This window comes from Narcine bancroftii, chromosome 10, assembly GCF_036971445.1.
Source record: "Narcine bancroftii isolate sNarBan1 chromosome 10, sNarBan1.hap1, whole genome shotgun sequence".
In the NCBI taxonomy this organism is placed as follows: Eukaryota; Metazoa; Chordata; class Chondrichthyes; order Torpediniformes; family Narcinidae; genus Narcine; species Narcine bancroftii.
The window spans coordinates 95,462,285-95,480,921 of NC_091478.1; the positions used below are offsets into that span (position 1 = coordinate 95,462,285).

Below are 18,637 nucleotides of genomic sequence, written 5' to 3' on the forward strand. Positions count from 1 at the left end.
GCTGCTTCCTTAAAATGGCCCCAGATCAAACCGAGTACTGTTTCTTTAACATGTTGGTTACGTGGTCTCTGCATCTGTGTTCCAGGATCTTCCTCTCTTCTGAAGTAGTGATCCCAATGCTGTCCCCAGCCTGTCAGGCCACAGACAATCTCCAAAGTTTGCAGGGCTTGATTTGTTCTCTTAAAGTGACAGTCCCACTCAAATGAAAATGAACTGGGAGCACTTATTAGTGTTTACAATGTGTGAATGTGTGTGGCTACATGTGTTTGTGTGTGTGACTATTTGTACATATGTTTGTGTGTGTGTGTGTGTGTATACAGGAAATGCCCGACATGGAGGAGAGTGCAGAGGCATGTTACCAGGAGTTAAAGGATGGTTCAGGTTGGGGTTTTAGTTGGAAGTGAAGTGTAACATTATGAATGATGGCAATGAGTTTATTGTTATACACAGTGTACAAAGTCCACGTGCACCAAGGTTCTTAACTGCTGCAGCCGAACAGGCACTTTTGGTTAAAAATTCTCTAATAGTATACATTAAATCACCCCAGTATACACAGAGATAATAAATATAAAAAAATAAACAGAGAATAAATATTCACATTTATAGTTTGTGCAAGAAGTTAAGAGGCATTGTAATAGTGTAGCAAGGCCTTTTGTGTTGCTGTAGGAGTTTATAGTGAGGGCAGTAAGAGGAGGCTACTACAAACAGTAAATCAGTTACCCTGAGGAGAGGATTGAAACACTCAGTCTGATCTGTACTGGCCAGGTCCTCTTCCATTCATTGATCTGTACAATATTTATCCAGCAGCATTTTAAATATCTCTAATGAACCAGTTGCCACTACACACTGGGCTAGAGAATTCCCTCTGCAAGAAGAAATGTCCATGGATATTTGTAATTAACTGCCCCCCCCATCATCTAGTTATGTCCCAAAGCAAAGTTATATATCGCTGCAACATGACCTTCTCGCTCTTATACTCAGTACCCCGGTCAATAAAACCAACCATACCACACACCAACTTTACCACCTGATCTACATGCGTGGCCACTTTCAATGAACTACGAACCTGGACCCCCAAGATCGCAATGCTTTAAGAGCCCTCTATACGCTCCCCTTACATTTGACCTCTGAAAGTGCAACACCTCACAGTTGCCCGGATTAAACCCCATCTGCTGTGTTCTTTGTTAGCCTGCTACACCGTCCACAACTCCACCAATATTCATGTCATCTGCCACTTATGAACCGACCAACCTGCACTTTCATCTGTCATTCATGTATATCACAAAAAAAACCTGATACAAACAGAAAATGGTGGAAGAACTCAGCCAGTCAGGCAGCCTCAGTGGAAGAAGAAACCAATCACCGTTTCAAGTTGAAGACCCTTCATCAGGATCCTGAATGGAAATGTTCACTGGTTTCTCCTTCTACACAGAGACTGTCGGCAGGCTGAATTCTTTCAGCATTAAGTAATAGAAGGGTATGAGATTATGAGGGACTTATATAGGGTGGACAGCCAGCGCCTTTTTCCCCGGGCAATACCAGAGAACATTAGCTTAAAGTGAGGGGAGGAAAGTTTAGGGAGATGTCAGAGGTAGAATTTTTACAGAGTAGTGGGTGCCTGGAATGCATTGCTGGGGATGGTGGTGGAGGCTGGTAGAATACAATAGACACATGGATATAACAAAAATAGAGGGCAATAGGTGTGAGGGAAGGAAAGATTAGATTAATGGTGGAGTAGATTTACGTAGGTCAGCACAACATCGTGGGCAGAAGGGCCTGTAGGGTGCTGTAATGTTCTATGTTCTGTGGACAAAGGCTTGCTTTGATCCCATATCCTGGAAGCAACCTCTCCAGCGGGCTGGGGCGTTGGGTTGGGAATGCTCAGTACTGCCTACACGGGTTTAATCCCACTTCCCTCTGATGAGAGGCCACGGAGTCAGGATCTGATTGCAAATGGGAGAAAGAAAGGTAGGCCAGCTGATCCCCATCACATTTTAACAGGCGTCAGAATGAGCATTTAGTGCAGTAAACGATAGGAGAATGAAGACCACAGTAAATTGGGCATGTGAGACCGCAGAAAGCACGGAGAGATCTGTCCGGAGAGATAGGCTGCAGCAGGTAAGAACCTTGGTGCACGTGGACTTTGTATACTGTGTATAACAATAAACTCATGGCCATCATTCAGTTCATTGTCATGTGTTTAAGTTGTACCTTGTACAGTGAGAAGGGTTCTTTTGTGAGCAATCTAACAAGTTATTTCTAATATTCATACAGCTGTGTAAAAAGCACAATTTACATGCATGTTGTCCCTGAGGTGATCGCAGTGCCGGATCAACTACCACCCGGGCCCTAGGTTGAGCCCCCCCCCCCCCCCCGCCCCGCGTCCCCCCATCTTTCGTTGGATAGAATAAAGTGAAATTGTTCCATTTGTTAGCTTTTGCGTGCTATGCCCTCACCTATTCTAAATTTATCTGCCGGGTATAGGCTGGGAATACACCACTTGGTGTTTGGTTGGAGGAAGGGAGGAAAACTTCATTAAAATCAAACTAAACTTACAGGAGCCCCGAATAATTTGATAGTTACAAAAGGATAAATAAAATCAGCTCTCGGTACAAAATAACACAGGAGAATGGAGAGTCTTTTTTTAAAATAAGTCAACCTCCTGTGAGTGACGCTGCTTGAGCCAAGCTCTGCTGCAGGAGGCAGATCTCAGAGTCGAGCGCGTACAAATACAAGTGTGGACAGGTAGCATTAGGACCGGCGGAGTCCGAATTGATCGATGGGACTGAGACCCCGCTGCTGATTGACAGATGAAGGCGGTACTTCCGCGAGCCTTGATTGACGGGTGGATCCAGGACTAACGCGAGCCCATATTGACAAGGGATTACATTAGTCTACCGGGGGTTGTGACGGGTCCCCCTACCTTCCAAGTCCCTAATTAGCCCAATGGTTAATCTGCAGTGGAGTGCAGGCAGTCACCCACTTCTTTGCAGAGTGCAGATTTGCTCATAATGTGTGGAGAAGGAGACAAGAGTCTTTGTCACGGTTCATCCCCAGCAGCGTGACAGAGGACTCTGATTTACGATCTGTTCCCGGAGATGCATTCAGGGCACATCAAATCAATCAAATTCATATTTATTGCCAGAGTACATTACATCAGTTACAACCCTGCAGGCCAGGCAGAATTTTTAATTACAGGTAACTGTAAACTATACTCAAAGAAAGAAAGACAATTAAACAAACTGATTGTGCAAATATGGAATATAAATATTCAGTAATAAATAATGAGCAAAGTACAAGACCTTAATTGAGTCTCTGAATGAATCTGTTGTTCAGGAGTCTGATGGTGGAGGTCGAGCAACTGTTCCTGAACCTGGAGGCACATGTCCTATGGCACCTCTACCTCTTTCCTGATGGCAGCAGCAAGAACAAAGATCCTTGTAGATGCTCTCCAATAGAAACCTTCTATCTAGATGTTCTTGATGGAGGGGAGAGATTTGCCTGTGTTGTACTAGGCTAAGTCAACTACGTTTTTCAGGGGTTTTCACTCAGAGGTATCGGTGCCCCCATGGTAGGCCATGACAGAGTGTATAGGATTGGAATGAAAAGGAATATAAATATAACCCCAAGGGCATGGGGTTCATTCAGGAGCCTGATGGCTGCAGAGAAGAAAATGTCTTTAAGCCTGTTGGTTTGTATTTTTACACTCATGATGGGAGGAGGGAAAAGAGTGCATGTCCAGGGTGTGATGGGTCCTTCAGTGTGTCAGATGCCTCTCGCAGGTAGTGGGAGATGTCAATGGAGTCCACAGAGAGGAGGGAGGTTTGTATGATGTTCTGAGCTGCATGCGCCATCTTCTGCAACTTTGTCAGATCTTGAGCAGAGCAGCTCCCATCCCTCGCTGTGATGCAACCTGCAGGTATGCTCTCGATGGTATATCTGTAGATGTCGTTGAGGTGAAGCACTTACATCCATCTCTGTGTGGCTGGGGACAATTCAAGTGCTATCTACCAATTTGCTAATGACACGGTTGTCAGCAGAATCACAGAAGGCAATGAGGGAGATAGATCAGCTCGTTGAGTGGTGTCACAATAACAACCTTGTACTCAACGTTAACTAAAACAAGCAGATGATTGTGAACTTATGGAAGAAATCAGGAGAACATGAACCAGTTTTCGTTGAGGAGTCAGTAGTGGAGAGGGTCAAGAACTTCAAATTCCTGGGTGTCAGCATCTCCAACGATCTGTCCTGGAGTCTCCATGTTGAAGCACTCACGAAGAACACTCGCCAGTGGCTAGACTTTGTGAGGAGTTTGAGGAGATTCGGTACATCACAGAAGACACTTGAAAACTTCTACAGGTGTACCGTGCAGAACATTTTACTGGTTGTAACACTGCTGGTTCACCTCATGCTCAGGACAAGAAAAAACTCCAGAGGGTTGTTAATTCAGCCTCCGACATCACAGGCATCAGGTTTCACTGCATTGAGGAGATCTCCAAGCAGTGATGTCTTTAGAAAGCAGCCTCTATCCTCAAGGACCCTCACCATATAGACCATACCCTCTTCTCTCTGCTACCACTGGGAAAAAGGTACAGGAGCCCAAAGACGAACACTCAGCGGCACAAAGGCAGCGTCTTCCCCTGCTACCATCAGGTTCCTGAATAAATTACGAACCACAGAGATGGTCTTATTTGACCTTTTCTTTTTCTTGCACTATTTTTATTTATTTTGCAAGGTAGTTTATATAATGTTTGGACTATGATGCTGCAGCAAAACAATGAATTTCTTGACAATAAATTCTGATTCTGTTCAGGATGCTCCTTATCGACCACAGTTCGGAATCAACTAAAAATTGATCAGCAAACTCCAAGCCCTGGAGCTCAACACCTCACTGTGTAAATGAATCCTGGATTTCCTCGCCCCCAGACCCAAAGAGCATGGATTGGCAAGAGCAACTCTTCCGCGATACATGAATACTTGTCCTGCATTGTTTGTTTGATTGTGTGTCTGCGTGTTATTTTTTTCAATCCTCTTATCAGGGCCAGATGTCTTCAGCTCGACCTCAGACTCCAGCTGTGGGAGAGGCTTGTGGTTGCCACATTGGCCTCATCAACCACTTCAAAACCCACAGAACTGAGTGCAATCAAGTCATCCTCGACTGGCCGGCCACCAACACACTGCACTGCTCGTGTCCTGCTGCTGGAGCCGGCGATGGACGGAACTCTCCCTTTGAACGAACCAGAGGTGCCTGTCCCTTTAACTGCAGACTGGGGATCGAACGACAATCTCCAGAATGCACCGCGCCACATACGCTTGGAAATACACCAAAATATTCATTGAGAAGTAAAGAAATTGCACGAAATATTATATTAATTACAATAAAAAATAGGAATCAAACGTTAAAACGTGAGTCCATTCGATATTTATCGCGTTTAAAACATTTTCATTTAGGAAAGAAAAATTGCCTGGCATTTAGTTCAAACGTCACTTCCTGATGAAACCGGACGGGCCCATTTGTTGTTGCTGAGAGGGGGGTGGTTAGTTTACAGGAGGCGCGGAAAATGCAATATTTCCAGATTTGCAGGCCTGTTGTATTCATAGTAATATTAATTAAGCAACAAATTAGATTTTAAATGAGAGTGTTGAATTATTGCATGGCGCTTAATTGGTTGGTAGCAGGTGAGGCTGAATTTCACCCCCCCTGCACCAAGTTTGGGCTTGCAACGGCCGGCATCCAGTTCAGGGCGCGCACCCGGTGGCTGCGGCGCGCGCGCACGGGAGCGACAGCGACAGGCGCGCGAGAGAGGCACCTCCCCCTCGGAGCCTTCCCGATCCGTCAGCAGTGGAAGTCGGCCCGGGGCCGCAGACCGCCGGAGCCCAGGTAGGGAACGGGGGCCGATGCCGGTGCCCAACAGATTGAGGGGGGGGAGGGGAATGGTACATATACAGAGCGGGGGGGGGGGGGGTGTTGCAGTGTCCGTGGGTGAGGGGGGGGTGGATGCAAGGGTGCCCGTGGGTGAGGGGGATGCAAGGGTGCCCGTGGGTGAGGGGGGATGCAAGGGTGCCCGTGGGTGAGGGGGGATGCAAGGGTGCCCGTGGGTGAGGGGGGATGCAAGGGTGCCCGTGGGTGAGGGGGGATGCAAGGGTGCCCGTGGGTGAGGGGGGATGCAAGGGTGCCCGTGGGTGAGGGGGGATGCAAGGGTGCCCGTGGGTGAGGGGGGATGCAAGGGTGCCCGTGGGTGAGGGGGGATGCAAGGGTGCCCGTGGGTGAGGGGGGATGCAAGGGTGCCCGTGGGTGAGGGGGGATGCAAGGGTGCCCGTGGGTGAGGGGGGATGCAAGGGTGCCCGTGGGTGAGGGGGGATGCAAGGGTGCCCGTGGGTGAGGGGGGATGTAAGGGTGCCCATGGGCGCCCATATGAGGTGGAGGGGTGGTTGTACTTGCTTGTGTGCCGATGATTTGTGAGGAGGCATTTCAGATGCCCCAAAACAGGGAGGGTTGGGGGAGGTTGGGTATGAAGATATCTGGACTGGGTGAGAGGTGCATCGCTTTGTATTTTGGTGAGAGGTGTATGGGACTGGTTTGTGAGATCTATTGAGATGGGTGGAATGTTTGTGCCTCAGTGGTGCTGCATGTTCAACCCAATGGGTATGGGCTTGGGATTGGAGTGGGAAGTATGGTCAGAGGTAGGGGAAAGTGGAGAGTCTGTGTGCTCTGGATTAGGTAGAGAGCGATGTGATGGTAAGGATTGGGCAGATTGATGGTGGATAGGGAGGAGTGGGATCTGAGGTGGACTTTGAGGTGAGCTGTGTCACTGGACTGGTCTGGGGAAGTAGAATGTCCTTGCTGCAGGAGTTCTGAGGAATCTGTCCTCCCCACTCTCTGCTCTGGTGGCTTGGTGTTGGAACTGGACCTTTGGTTCTTCCACAGCTCAATTGTGGGAGCAGGTGTTAGGAATGCTGAAATCTGAAATATAATTGTGCTGTGATATAATTGATGTGTTGTTTAGGTGGTGTCACTCATTAACAGACCCGAGGACTGGTGGTAACAGAATGAAACAATTGAAAGTGTGTTGGAGTTGATGTTTCTTGACACATTGGGTGAGGAAGGGATTTCTGTTCCTTTGGTAACTGAATAATTCCTACTGGAGGAAAAAGACATGTGTTTGAGGGTTTTTTTTTAAACCTTTTGGCTTGAATCAAATAAATGTTTACATTTTATGACGGAGATTTGGTTTTCTTTAAACTTTGCTTATTGATCTGTAATCTGAATCTGATTTCAAATTACCCATTTTACAAAAAAAATTCAGACCATTCTCATTTTTCCATTCTGTCCAAGGTTAGATTGCTGCTGTTTGCTGAGATCGTTTTAATCTTCTGTATTACAGTACTTGGCATTTGAAGTATTAATGTGGAACAGTTCTATGAAATAATATTGATTGTGAGGTTTTTCTTTGAATTTTGAGTCTTCCCCTGGGTATGATTTTGCTGCTTTGCTGTGGAATGTTCCTGTGGTTTGTAGTGGCTTGTGAGCATTCTTGGGGTGTGATCTCATGAAGTGTAGATTTCCGATGCTTTGTGAATGGTCAAGTTTAGAGATGAATTGAAAACTCAACCCAACTCCAAGCAGATTTTAAGATTCTAATTTGATTTCCTTGGTTTAGAAGATCGAGTAGGGAAATGGCCAATTGTTTTGGTACAGAGTTTTGAACAAGGAGATGGATCATTGTTCAAAATTCTTGCAGGCTTTGACAAGATAGATATGAGGAAGATGTTTTCCTTGGCTGAGAAATCTTGAATGAGTGGTCAATTTTAAAATGTAGTGTTGGCATTTGGGATTGAAAAAAAGACATTTTGGAATTCTCTACTTTTGGGGGAAGTGTATGGGACTGGTTTATTGTCCTAAACACAAGTATAATATACATGAAGTCTACTTGCTCCAGCTTTCTGGGTGAATAAAAATGCAGAAGAGAGAAAAAAATATATAAAAGGAAGAGGGTTAAAAAAAAATCAGTGTTCACCATTGGTTCATTCATTTCAATAGATTTCTGGATATCGGTGGAATTGTGGGAAAAGGGGCTAGGTCTGAAAAAATAGTGTTGATGTAGAAAATCAACTGTGGTCTTGTTGAATAACAGAACAGACTCAAGGGGCTGAATGTCCTGATTCTGTTCCCAATGTCTGAGCTTTGATATTCAGGAGTGAAATCAGGAATTATTTCTTCCTTCTGTAACTCCACACAACCTGAAGTCTCTTCACATTAGGGTAATTGAAATCTGGAACTCTTTCCCCAAAAGTCTGAAGCCGCTGGGATTATTTATTTATTTATTACAGCTTTCAAAGCAGAGAAAGGTGCTATCAAGAGCAGTGTGATTCAGTCCAGTCTGATGTCCCTCATACTAATTTTTTTGGGAATTGTGTATTACTTAGACTGCAGCACATTTGTCTCAAAGCAGATACATTCCAAGAGGCAATACGTGTTAAAGTCAGGGGCACGTGAGGGTCTACATACTTGATTTAAATTTTTGCAACATGACAGTTCGCTGCTGGATATCATTTTGTTGGTCAGAGGATAGCAGTTTCCATTAATTGCTGGACAATTAATGACCAACATCCATGGGATCTCAGGCAAACACCTGTTCCAGTGTTATGGAGATCTACAGCACACAAACAGACCCTTTGGCCAACCTTGACGATCTGTCCCACATCACGCTAATCCTTTCCTATCCCTGTACCGATCCAAATGTCTCGTAAACGTTCTAATTCTCCCTGCCTTACCACTTCCTCTTGCAGCTCCTTCCAGAAACCCACCACCCTGTTTAAAGAAAGTGACCATTAAATCTTTCCCTCTCACCTTCAATCTGTGTCCTTTATATTTTCCTACCATAAGACTGTTTACCTTGTCTATGTCCCTCATGATTTTATAAACGTCCATAACCTTCTCCCTTAGCATATTGCATTCCAGGGAGAGAAGTCCCAGCCTATCTAGCCTTTTCTAATTCAAGCCTACCAGTCCTGGTTATGTCCTGTGAATCTTTTCTTCACCCTTTCCAGCTTAATGATATCTTTTCTAAAGCTGGGTAACCTGAGCTATGCACAGTATTTCAATTGTGGCCTCTCCTACGCCTTGTGCAATTGCATTGTTTAGTCCATGCTCCTGGACTAAATGCCCTGAATGATGAAGGCAAGCATCCCAAACCCCAGAATCGTCACTTTCACGGAACTGTGCACCTGAACTTTAGAGTCTCTTTTGTTCTACAGCACTCTTTGGGATCCTACCTTTCACTGTGCGTGTTCCCTGTCTTGTTTTAACTTGGATGTGTTGGGTAGTGATGCCATGGTTTCTGTATCCAGGTAGTTTGGGTCATCTTTGTCTTGACTGTCTCAGTTGTACTTTTGGTGAAGAAGCATTTTTTTTGTGTTGGGGGGGGGGGGGTGCGGTAGGGTGGTGTTGGTTTAGTCGGTGCAGGAAAAAGAAAGATGAGAACTTGACATCATTATGATGTCTGTGTTCTGATAAATTCTGATTCACCATTAAACATGTTGCTAGTCTTTGGCTTCCAGAATGGCAGTGCATTGCCCTTGGCACATCTTCAGAGTTTAAATTCTCTCATACTTTTCTACCTCCTTCTTTGAATTGCTCTGTAGACACTAACCTTGTGTGAGCGTTAAAGGCATGTACTGAGACAACTTGTGTTTTAGTGTGGAAAGGAGCCAGTGCTAGGGGGTGCTGTCCTTTATATAGAGAGAGTAGGGGGCAGTTTAATGTGTTGAATGATTTAGCAGTTCCTTTGCCATTCAATGGAAAGTTTTGCAAATAAATTCCAATCCTCAAAAAATACCTTTGAAGTACTGTATTGTTGCAGAGGATGCTGTCTTTAGTCCAGCATGTCCCGCAGGAGACTTGCAAAAAAGACACGTGCTTGAACTAGACTTCAATTTTGCTGCTTAAAATGTGACGTTGGCAGCGTTACTAAATGCATTTAAATTGAGGACAGATTGCTGTAGGAAAAATATTAGTGGAGCCAGTCCTCTTAACAGCAGCCTCTTGTATGGTTATTCAATTTTGATGAGGAGCCACCTGTGGCTCAGCTGGTAGAGTTCCTTCCTTTCATGCAAGATTATTGGTTTAGGTCCTGTTGCAGAAACAGAGGTGCAAAAGCCTTGCTGATGCTCCAGCCAGTACAGAAGCAGTGCCACGGTCTCAGATGAGCAGTTGACATTTTTCAGGTTGATGGACTGAACTCTCACCTGGATGCTGCCTGACTTACTGAGTATTTCTAGCATTGTCTGTTTCAGCTTTCCGGTATTTCTTTTTACTTTGGGGCTTTTTCAGAGAGCTGTCATTGGACTTGGATGGTTTCTGTGCTGAATAACTATGCAGCCAATGTTTCAAAGGAGACTATTTATTATGCTGAATATACTTCTGTATTGGTATGGGTTTTAGAGACTTCTATTGATTATTACTCCCATGAAGGGTAAATGCCACCTCTTGTTTCATAACAGCTTAATTTTCATCCCTCTGCCTCAGTTTACAAAGTATATGTACCATATTAACCCAACATAATTTTGAAGATCTGGTTACGGATACTTTTAAGCTCCTCTGTCCTGATTTCCTTTTAAATTTGGATAATTTGGAACTTACTTAATGTATTCTCTTTGTTCTTTATACTAAGCCTTTCCCTATCTTCACCTCCCGCTGCCTCGGCACCAGGATTCATCCCACCCCAGTCACGTACATCATCCTGTCCTTTGAGACAGAAGATGCACACATTTGAAATTGCCCATCTCCAGATTTAGGACAGTTTATTTCCTTATCATTCTCTTGAATGGACCTCCCATTAATAGAAGATGATGCCTTGCATCATCTTAAATGTACTTTTCCCTTTAATTCTATGCACTCTTGGCCTATGTAGCCCTATACCCTGCACCTTTGTTTCATTGCAGCACGATTTGTATTCTTGCCCTTGCACAATACAGAGATTGACTTGCCTGGATAACATGTAAAACAAAGATTTTCATGGTATGAACTATTCAAGCAAGCCTATCATCTCGCTCTTAAAGCATTGAGTTTTGTCTGTCATGTGTCATCAGTGAAGTTTATTAAAGACTTCCTTTTTGAATTACTTTCTGAAGTCTACCATTTGCTCTTACTGCCCATCTCGTTGGGGAAGGTGTTGATTACTGCTTTGAAACAGTACCTGTTGTCTCTGCTTACCTAGCCTGAGCAGGACCAGGGTCGACCTCTTGGTCTCCCACCAACTGAGATTGTGGAAAAACAAACGGAGGTAGATGCATGTATCCTGCATCTGTCATTAAGTAGCAGTCGCAGCTCTGCAGGCACATCTGGGACTTGCACGTGATAAATTGTTGCTGGCAGATCTCTTGGGGGTTGGGGGGGGGGGGCATCATATCAAAAGCAGAGTGATTGCTGAAAACTAGGAAGCTTGGCGTACAGGATTACAGTCTCAGCTGGCAAAGGGCAAATGCTCATTGTTGTTTTCCATAGATTGGCAAACTTCGTGTCCATCCTGCCACACACAAAACTGCTGGAGAAACTCAGCAGGTCAAGCAGCATCAATTGATGTGCCTTTTACTTCCTTTTGTGTTTTAGTAGTGCAGGCAGATCTTTTGGTTGTCTTGGAGTAGTTTATGGTGATGGGGAGGTTCAAATGCTTGATGGGTGTTGTATTAAAGCTCGAGCTGCTGGAATTAAGGCTTCTGCGCATTTTGCCTGAAGGTATCAGTGAGAAGAGATTGTGATCGGGGGGGGGGGGGGGGGGGGCCTTCGTGAGGCAGCCCTCACATTGATGTCTTCAATGGAGAGGAGGTTGGAGCTTGTGATGGACTTGGCCAGATTTGTCACTTTCTTTAGCCTGCTTCATTCCTGGGTCTGTGTTTGAAAATCCTCTGATTTCCTTCAGTTCTGTCCCTTTTGTAGATCCCTGATTTTTCAAAGCTCTAATGGTTGCAGTTCTCTTCTCTCTTTCCACATTATTTTCTTATTTTTACTCCTAAAAATCTATGACCAAATGGTTGGTCACTGTTTTTATAGTGTTGTTTGCTGATGCGACTTTCTGCCAACTCTTTTGTGAAACGTCTTGAGATGCAAAAAAAGCAGTGTTGGAGGAACTCAGCATGGCAGTTCACATCCATTGCAGATAATGTCCTTCAGTAATTTAAGGGATGTGGATATAAGCTGTGTCCAGTTAAATCCTTTTCCTTGTAATGTCAGCCAGCTCTGAAAGTCAACAATCCAGCAGTGCAACATTCCTTCATTACTGAACTGAAGCATCATCTAGATCAGGATTTTGATTGAACTGCAAATCTAATTTCCGATTTTATAAAGTGATTTAAAAGGGCAAATTTGGTAACACTGCTTTTGTCTGACTTGAGGACAATGAATAGAGTATTCTGCAAACAAAAATATACCGTTCTATTGCAGAAGGTCAGCCAGAGATTTTCTTGATTATACGACAGTTAATTGGATTGTTTGGTTCCAATAGCCATCAGAGACTGATGAAGAAGATAGATATATACTCATGTAAAAGTCAGTCTTATGTAAAAGTTGACCCCTATTTTTGGACAAAAAAATGGAATTTTCCATATACCCTGTAAAAGTCAACTCTAGTCTCTCACCTTGGCCCCAGCTATGCACAGGCCAGAGCTCCAGAAGCCTTGAACGCAGAATCTCAACTGCCCTTTGGAGCTCCTGATGCCTTATGTGTGGACTTGCACCTCAGTCCTGGCTGCCCACAGGCCAGAGCTCCCAATACCTCAAACATTGACTCATTCCTTGGCCCCGATCACAAGCCAATCGGGACTACTGACAACGCAGATATCTACCGCAGTCCCAGCCTTCACTGCTAGGAAGCATTTTTTGATGTGCAGACTATTATTAATTTAATTCATTGTGTTTTTGTTTTTTATTTGTTTAGAGATCATTTGAACTTCCACTACTGATGTTGCATTTTGGATTCTAGTGTGAATTTCAGCCTCTCAAAAGTAGTATCCATGTAATAGTTGACCCCATAAATTTAACATTAAAAAATGGTCTATAAAATTTGTCTTTTGCACAAGTCTATGTGGTATATTGGTGGCAAGACTAACTGTGCAAAATCCTTATTCCTCGACTCCACAAGTTGATGTTTGGTTTATTTTGGACTCTACAGTAATACTAGTAAAGCACATGAACTTCTGTAGCTTGAGAGTATTCACTTCAGAGGTGTATGTTCATCATTACCTTTCATCTTGATTGATGGTGTTTACTCTGGTCTCTTTCATTGTTCGTTGGAGATCTGGTGTAAGAAGAACTTGGGCAATATTGGTGGGATGCCCCACTGGGCTTTACAGCCTTTCAAGTACTCTGAAGCGATAGGGAACAAGTTAGCTACAAACTGATCCCATCACTGTGTGATCATAGAATAAACAACAGATTATTGGAAAAACTCAGCAGACCAAGCAGCATCTGTGGAGGCAAAACGTGGATATTGATGTGTCCATTTACGATCCTGCGTGTGGGCCTGAACTATTGAGCACCTTTGGTGCTTGATTTGGTGAAAACTTCAATGTTCTTTTTCGGCATCTGCAGTCACTGAACTGACCCGATGGTGATGTGCAATGTTCCCTCTAATTTTTAGTAGTCAGTGTGTACAAAAATCTTTCTTTTCCTGTGACAAAAATATGTGCACACTGAATGTGTAAATGTAAACATGAAATTGTTTTGATCATTTTGGTACAGCCTATCTCTTGTAGCTAATGAAACTGTTTTGGCATGTTTTAATATAACATAAGTATGATTGCATTCTACAAAGTAATATATTTAGTTAAGATTTTAAGGAATCATTATTTTAGGTAACTAACCTTTTGTGCGCACATAAATTTCCTTTGAGCTCTGGTTGCAAAATGTGTGTGCGTGTGCACACACTCGCCAGCTTAGAGGGAACAGCGGGTAATGTGGAAAATATTGGCCTAAGGGGGCTCTAAGGATTGCTCACTCTCTGGGGAGGGGGAACCCTCATGGAATGTTTTGGCTCTCCCAGGCATTATAGTTGGGGCTATTGATGTCTTGATATTCCGGACTGAAATGTTTTTTTATATATTTTTTGTTTTCTTTTCAAAAAATTACAGAGCTATTTTAAATATACAATATATTAAACATTTTCTCACAAACACAACAAACAAAAACAAAATACTCCCTCCCTCCTCCCCTTCCATACATCCAGATTAGTTCACTGTCAGAGCTTATATATATTTTGAGTGTATCAAGTACAGTTGGGGAAACTACGTTTTTATATTTATAATAGTTATTTTTATACCCATTTTTTGTTCCTTTTTATGACTGTATCTGGGACCCTATATATGACCCAGTCATATCTTGCTCCATTATTCAACTAGACCGTGGCCAACCTGTATTTCAGGTATGACTGCCAGAACTTTAAGTTATGAGATTATTTTTCCATAGGTATGCAGCTGTTCATTTCTGCAGTCCATCGTGCTATAAGTAGAAGGGAGTTGGACTTCCATCTTTCCCTTTGACCTCTGGAACCCTGGTTTTGCACTTTCGCTCTTTTATAAATTTGGATGCATTTCCCATCCAAACTGTTCATTTTCACTAATTTCAGGTGGGGTCACCATTGGTCCCCATCTTTCTCCAGACTGAAATGTTGATTTTTTTTTTCTCCCAGTGATATTGCTCTGATGGTCAAATTCCTTCAACAGATTTTCTTTGCACCACATCCCAGCATTTGCAGTCTCTTGTGTGTCGCTGTGAATGTTTCATCTGAAAGGTGGTTTTCCTGGCGAAAGCACAGGTCAATGAGCCTGGCAGAATTGATGCACTGAGAGCCACCATAGGCTTGACAAGCTTAATGGCCACTTCCTATGGCTTATTGATTTTATAAAGAATGTTGGTTTGAGATTTCTGAAGAAAAACCTATATGTGGGGAGGATTAGTAAATTGGGTTGTTACTTAACAATGAAGGGTTAGGACAGGGGAATGACTTCATCAAGTTTTGAGAACTCTTTTGAAGGTGGAGCTGGGAACAGCAAATCAAAGGGGTTTAAACCATTGAGTTTTAGAATGAAAGATTGGGGGCTGGAAGGGTGGGGAGGGAAATTAGGTTCATGCAGTTAGTGCTGGGGCAGACTGTATGGGGTGGGAAGGTTTTGGAGATGGAAATGAGTGGTGAGGATTTTTAATGTGATATAATGAGCTAGTGTAAATTAGCAAGGAAGTAGGTAATTGGGAAGTGTCCTGATTATGGGGTGGTAGATGTTCAGTGTTTATGGAGATTGCAAAATCTTGGAATGTCTTTTTGTGACTCTGAACTTGCTCCATTATTCAACTAGATCGAGGTCAACCTGTATTTCCTCTTTAGCTTCATGCCTTGCTGTTCGATCCCTCAATATTCTTCCTTTATTGGTCTGTCTGCATTGTGTTTTTACAAATACCATAGTATATCTGTTTAAGGTGAATGGAGGAACATTTAGGGGAGACGTCAGAGAGTGGTTTGTGCTTGAAATACATTGCCATGGGTGGTGGTGGTGGTGGAGGCTGATACAAATGGGAAGTTCAAAATACTCTTAGAGGGGCACATAGATAAAAGAAAAGTAGAGGGCTATGAGGTCAGGAAGGATTAGATTGTTGGGGAGAAGGTTTCCATAGATAAGCGCAATGTGGTGGATTGAAGGGCCTGTTCTAGATCGGGCAACGTTGGTGGACTGAAACCAACTGCACCATTTAAACACAAGAATTTTAGGGGCTGGAATCTTGAGTGTAGAAAAGAGAGAGAGAGACATAGTCAATGTTGGGGTGGGACCCTTTATCAAGACTGACTTCTACCCAAAATGTTGACTGACTAGCTACACTGCAATACACTAAAGTGCTGGAGAAACTCAGCAGGCTACACAGCATTCATAGGAAATAAAAGCCAATCAGTGTTTCGGGCCTGAGCTCTTTGTTAGGAATATGGAAATTGTTATTGCTTTTTACTTCCTATGGATACTGTCTAACCTGCTAAGTTTCTCTTGCCCATTAATGTATTGCACTTGACCCCAGCATCTGCAGATTTTCTTATTTAACTGTCTGTTAATGGATGAGGGCATTTCTTAAAACCCGGTCATAGATGGTCTCTTGTGGTTTGATTATTTTCTCCTGCAGTTGCAGGAACGTTACTGGTAATTGTGAAATATTCTCTTGTCTTGAATTTGTGAGATGTGGAAGTAACTCTGTGTGATGGTAACAAGGTGGGCAGGGCATTTTGAAATACCAGTGCTGTTTCTGCAGCTGTCATTTACTGATAAAATGGTTAATGTTCCTATTGAGTGATCTAGTACCTGGAGTGCAGCAAATTTGTGCTAGAACTGTTGATTCCGCTCTATACTGTAGATTCAAACTTCCCTTGATGGTCCACTGGGTTGGTGAGATCACTGGGACCTTTGAAAGATTATGATTGTTTTTAAAGAAATAATGCTGTGGATAGCTTGCATTCTTTTGCTGAATTCAGGGTGGGTCAGTTAGAATCCTGGTTCATGTCTGATACGAGTCAGCATTTTATACACAATGGACCCTTCAGCCTGGGATGTTCCTGTAGATTCTTGCCAACAGAATCAATATTGATCTTTCTGAAGCTTTGGCCAGTCTATATTGTAGATGTATGGCAGAGTATTTGGGCCACTGTGTCCAGAGAAGGAGCTTTGAGGGTGGGATAATTCATACATAAATACACCATTCATTCTCAATGTGGGCCATGGACTGAAATCATAAAATATTTTTTGTTCTTTATGTAATCGGTAGGAGAGAAGTATGGAAGAAATCAACTAAACTTGACTGCTTTACAAAGAAGGGACCCCATAAACTGAACAGAGTCCTAAGGGGGCCATAGCCAAAAATAAAGTTGAGAATGACTTAGCTCTTAGTCAGGAATATGATTGCTTTTTCATTCCTTTTCATCGAATACAACACAGAGTCAGAACGTTTTGGACCAACTATCCTGTGTTCCTTGTGAGCTTCCTCTCAGTCATCATGGAATTGTATTGGATTATGTCAGATGTGCAGCCCAAGCCAAGCCATCTCCATCTCCTGCCTTTCCTTGTCTAATCCTAACAGAGGAAACCTCTATTTCTTTCTCCCTCATTCTTGTCCAGCTTCTCTTTAATGTATCTGTACTAATGTCTTTAACTAGACCCTGTTGTAATTCATGTCATTCACTCTGGAGTCTAGTTTTTTTTTGAATATTGAATGGTGCAACACAGCAAAACCCCATGATATCTGAGCTAACCATGATGCTAATTTAAGATACATATCTGTCTGCCATGGTGTAAACCCCTCCATTTCCTGCCCGTTCATAAGCCGATTTAAATGCCTCTTAATCATTGTTATCATATCTGCTTCTACTACTTTTTCTGGCAATGCAGCTGACGTGGACTTTTTACCCCCTCCATAAATCTTCGTCCGCGAAGCCAAGCCAAAGACAAAGATTCCAGGCACCTATTACTCCTTATGTAAAATAAAACTTGCCACGCACAATTCCTTTCAGCTTTCTCCCTCTCACCTTAAAACTGTGCCCTGTATCAGTAGTTTCCCAAGTGCGAGCTTATCTCTTTTTGCTGTTTATTTCCTTTCTTTGCTGTTGTCTTCACTTTCAACGTTATGGAAATAGCCATGCTGCTTGAAGATGTAGCCTGATGTCCGTCACTGCAGCTTGAACATTGGTCACTAGTGTTACGAGCACAGAGGACCCCAAAACCCAGCAGTGATAGAAATTCACCAAGACAGATGATACTTAATAATTATCTTTAAAAATAAAAACAGGATCAAACTCTAACTTATTACTATTAACTTACTTAACCTAACTTAACCCTCCTTCTAATTCTAAGTGCACATGTATGTAATGTGTGAATAAGTTTAGAAAAGTTCTTCCTCCAAGTTCACTGGTTGTAGGCAATTCTTATACTGTGCACAGAATTTAAGATTCATGAATTTCACCAGGCTTTGGCCCTTGAAAGGTAGATGGTTACCACTCAGGAAGGTTCTTATCGGTTTTCAGAGAGAGATATTCCTTTTACTCAGCCAAGTCAGTGTCTTGCCGAAGAAACTTGCTCCCATCAGGGTTTTCCAGATGATAACCTTTTTCTTTCAGGACGCCACGGAGTTCTTTTGTTTCCCTTATTTCAAGTGAAACATTAGGCAGCCAGTCCTCTCCTCTTGTATGGACCATAAGGGCTTTGACCAGGCTGAACTAAGAACTCACAACCCGTCTTCAAGATGGGTTTTTTCCAAACGTTTGCCAGCTTGTCCTGTTCCAGTGCCAGCTGCTGCTGCTGACTGTAGAACTGAATTCTCTCTCTCTCTCTCTCTCTCTCTCTCTCTGAGAAAAGCCTGTTTGACTCCCTCTTTGCTTGCAAACTGCACTCAAACAGTCTGCGCTCCGGACCTAATCCTTTGAGTTCTTTCATCTGTTGCTTTTCAAAACAGCAATTCATTAGTGAAGTCCCTTGGGCACTCTTCAAAGTTTTTGCAAAGGCACTCAGAGCCAGGCCTGTCTGGATTGAGCAGCGCTCCAGTATTTTAATGCGATCTCTTGTGAAGTGTTTGTATGTGACCTACACTAAAAACCTGCCACAATTTATCTCCTTT

The 18,637-nt window shown here is 43.2% G+C and overlaps 1 protein-coding gene across 2 annotated transcripts in view; it reads left to right on the plus strand.

Annotated features, from left to right (window-relative positions):
- Positions 1–5,765: 5,765 nt before the first annotated feature.
- The window catches only part of garre1 (granule associated Rac and RHOG effector 1), a 151,969-nt gene continuing 139,097 nt past the window's right edge, over positions 5,766–18,637 (plus strand). For both annotated transcript variants that reach the window (XM_069902018.1, XM_069902017.1), the window contains exon 1: positions 5,766–5,881. The gene's annotated coding sequence lies outside the window, so the exon portion shown is untranslated. The remainder of the gene's footprint in view (positions 5,882–18,637) is intronic.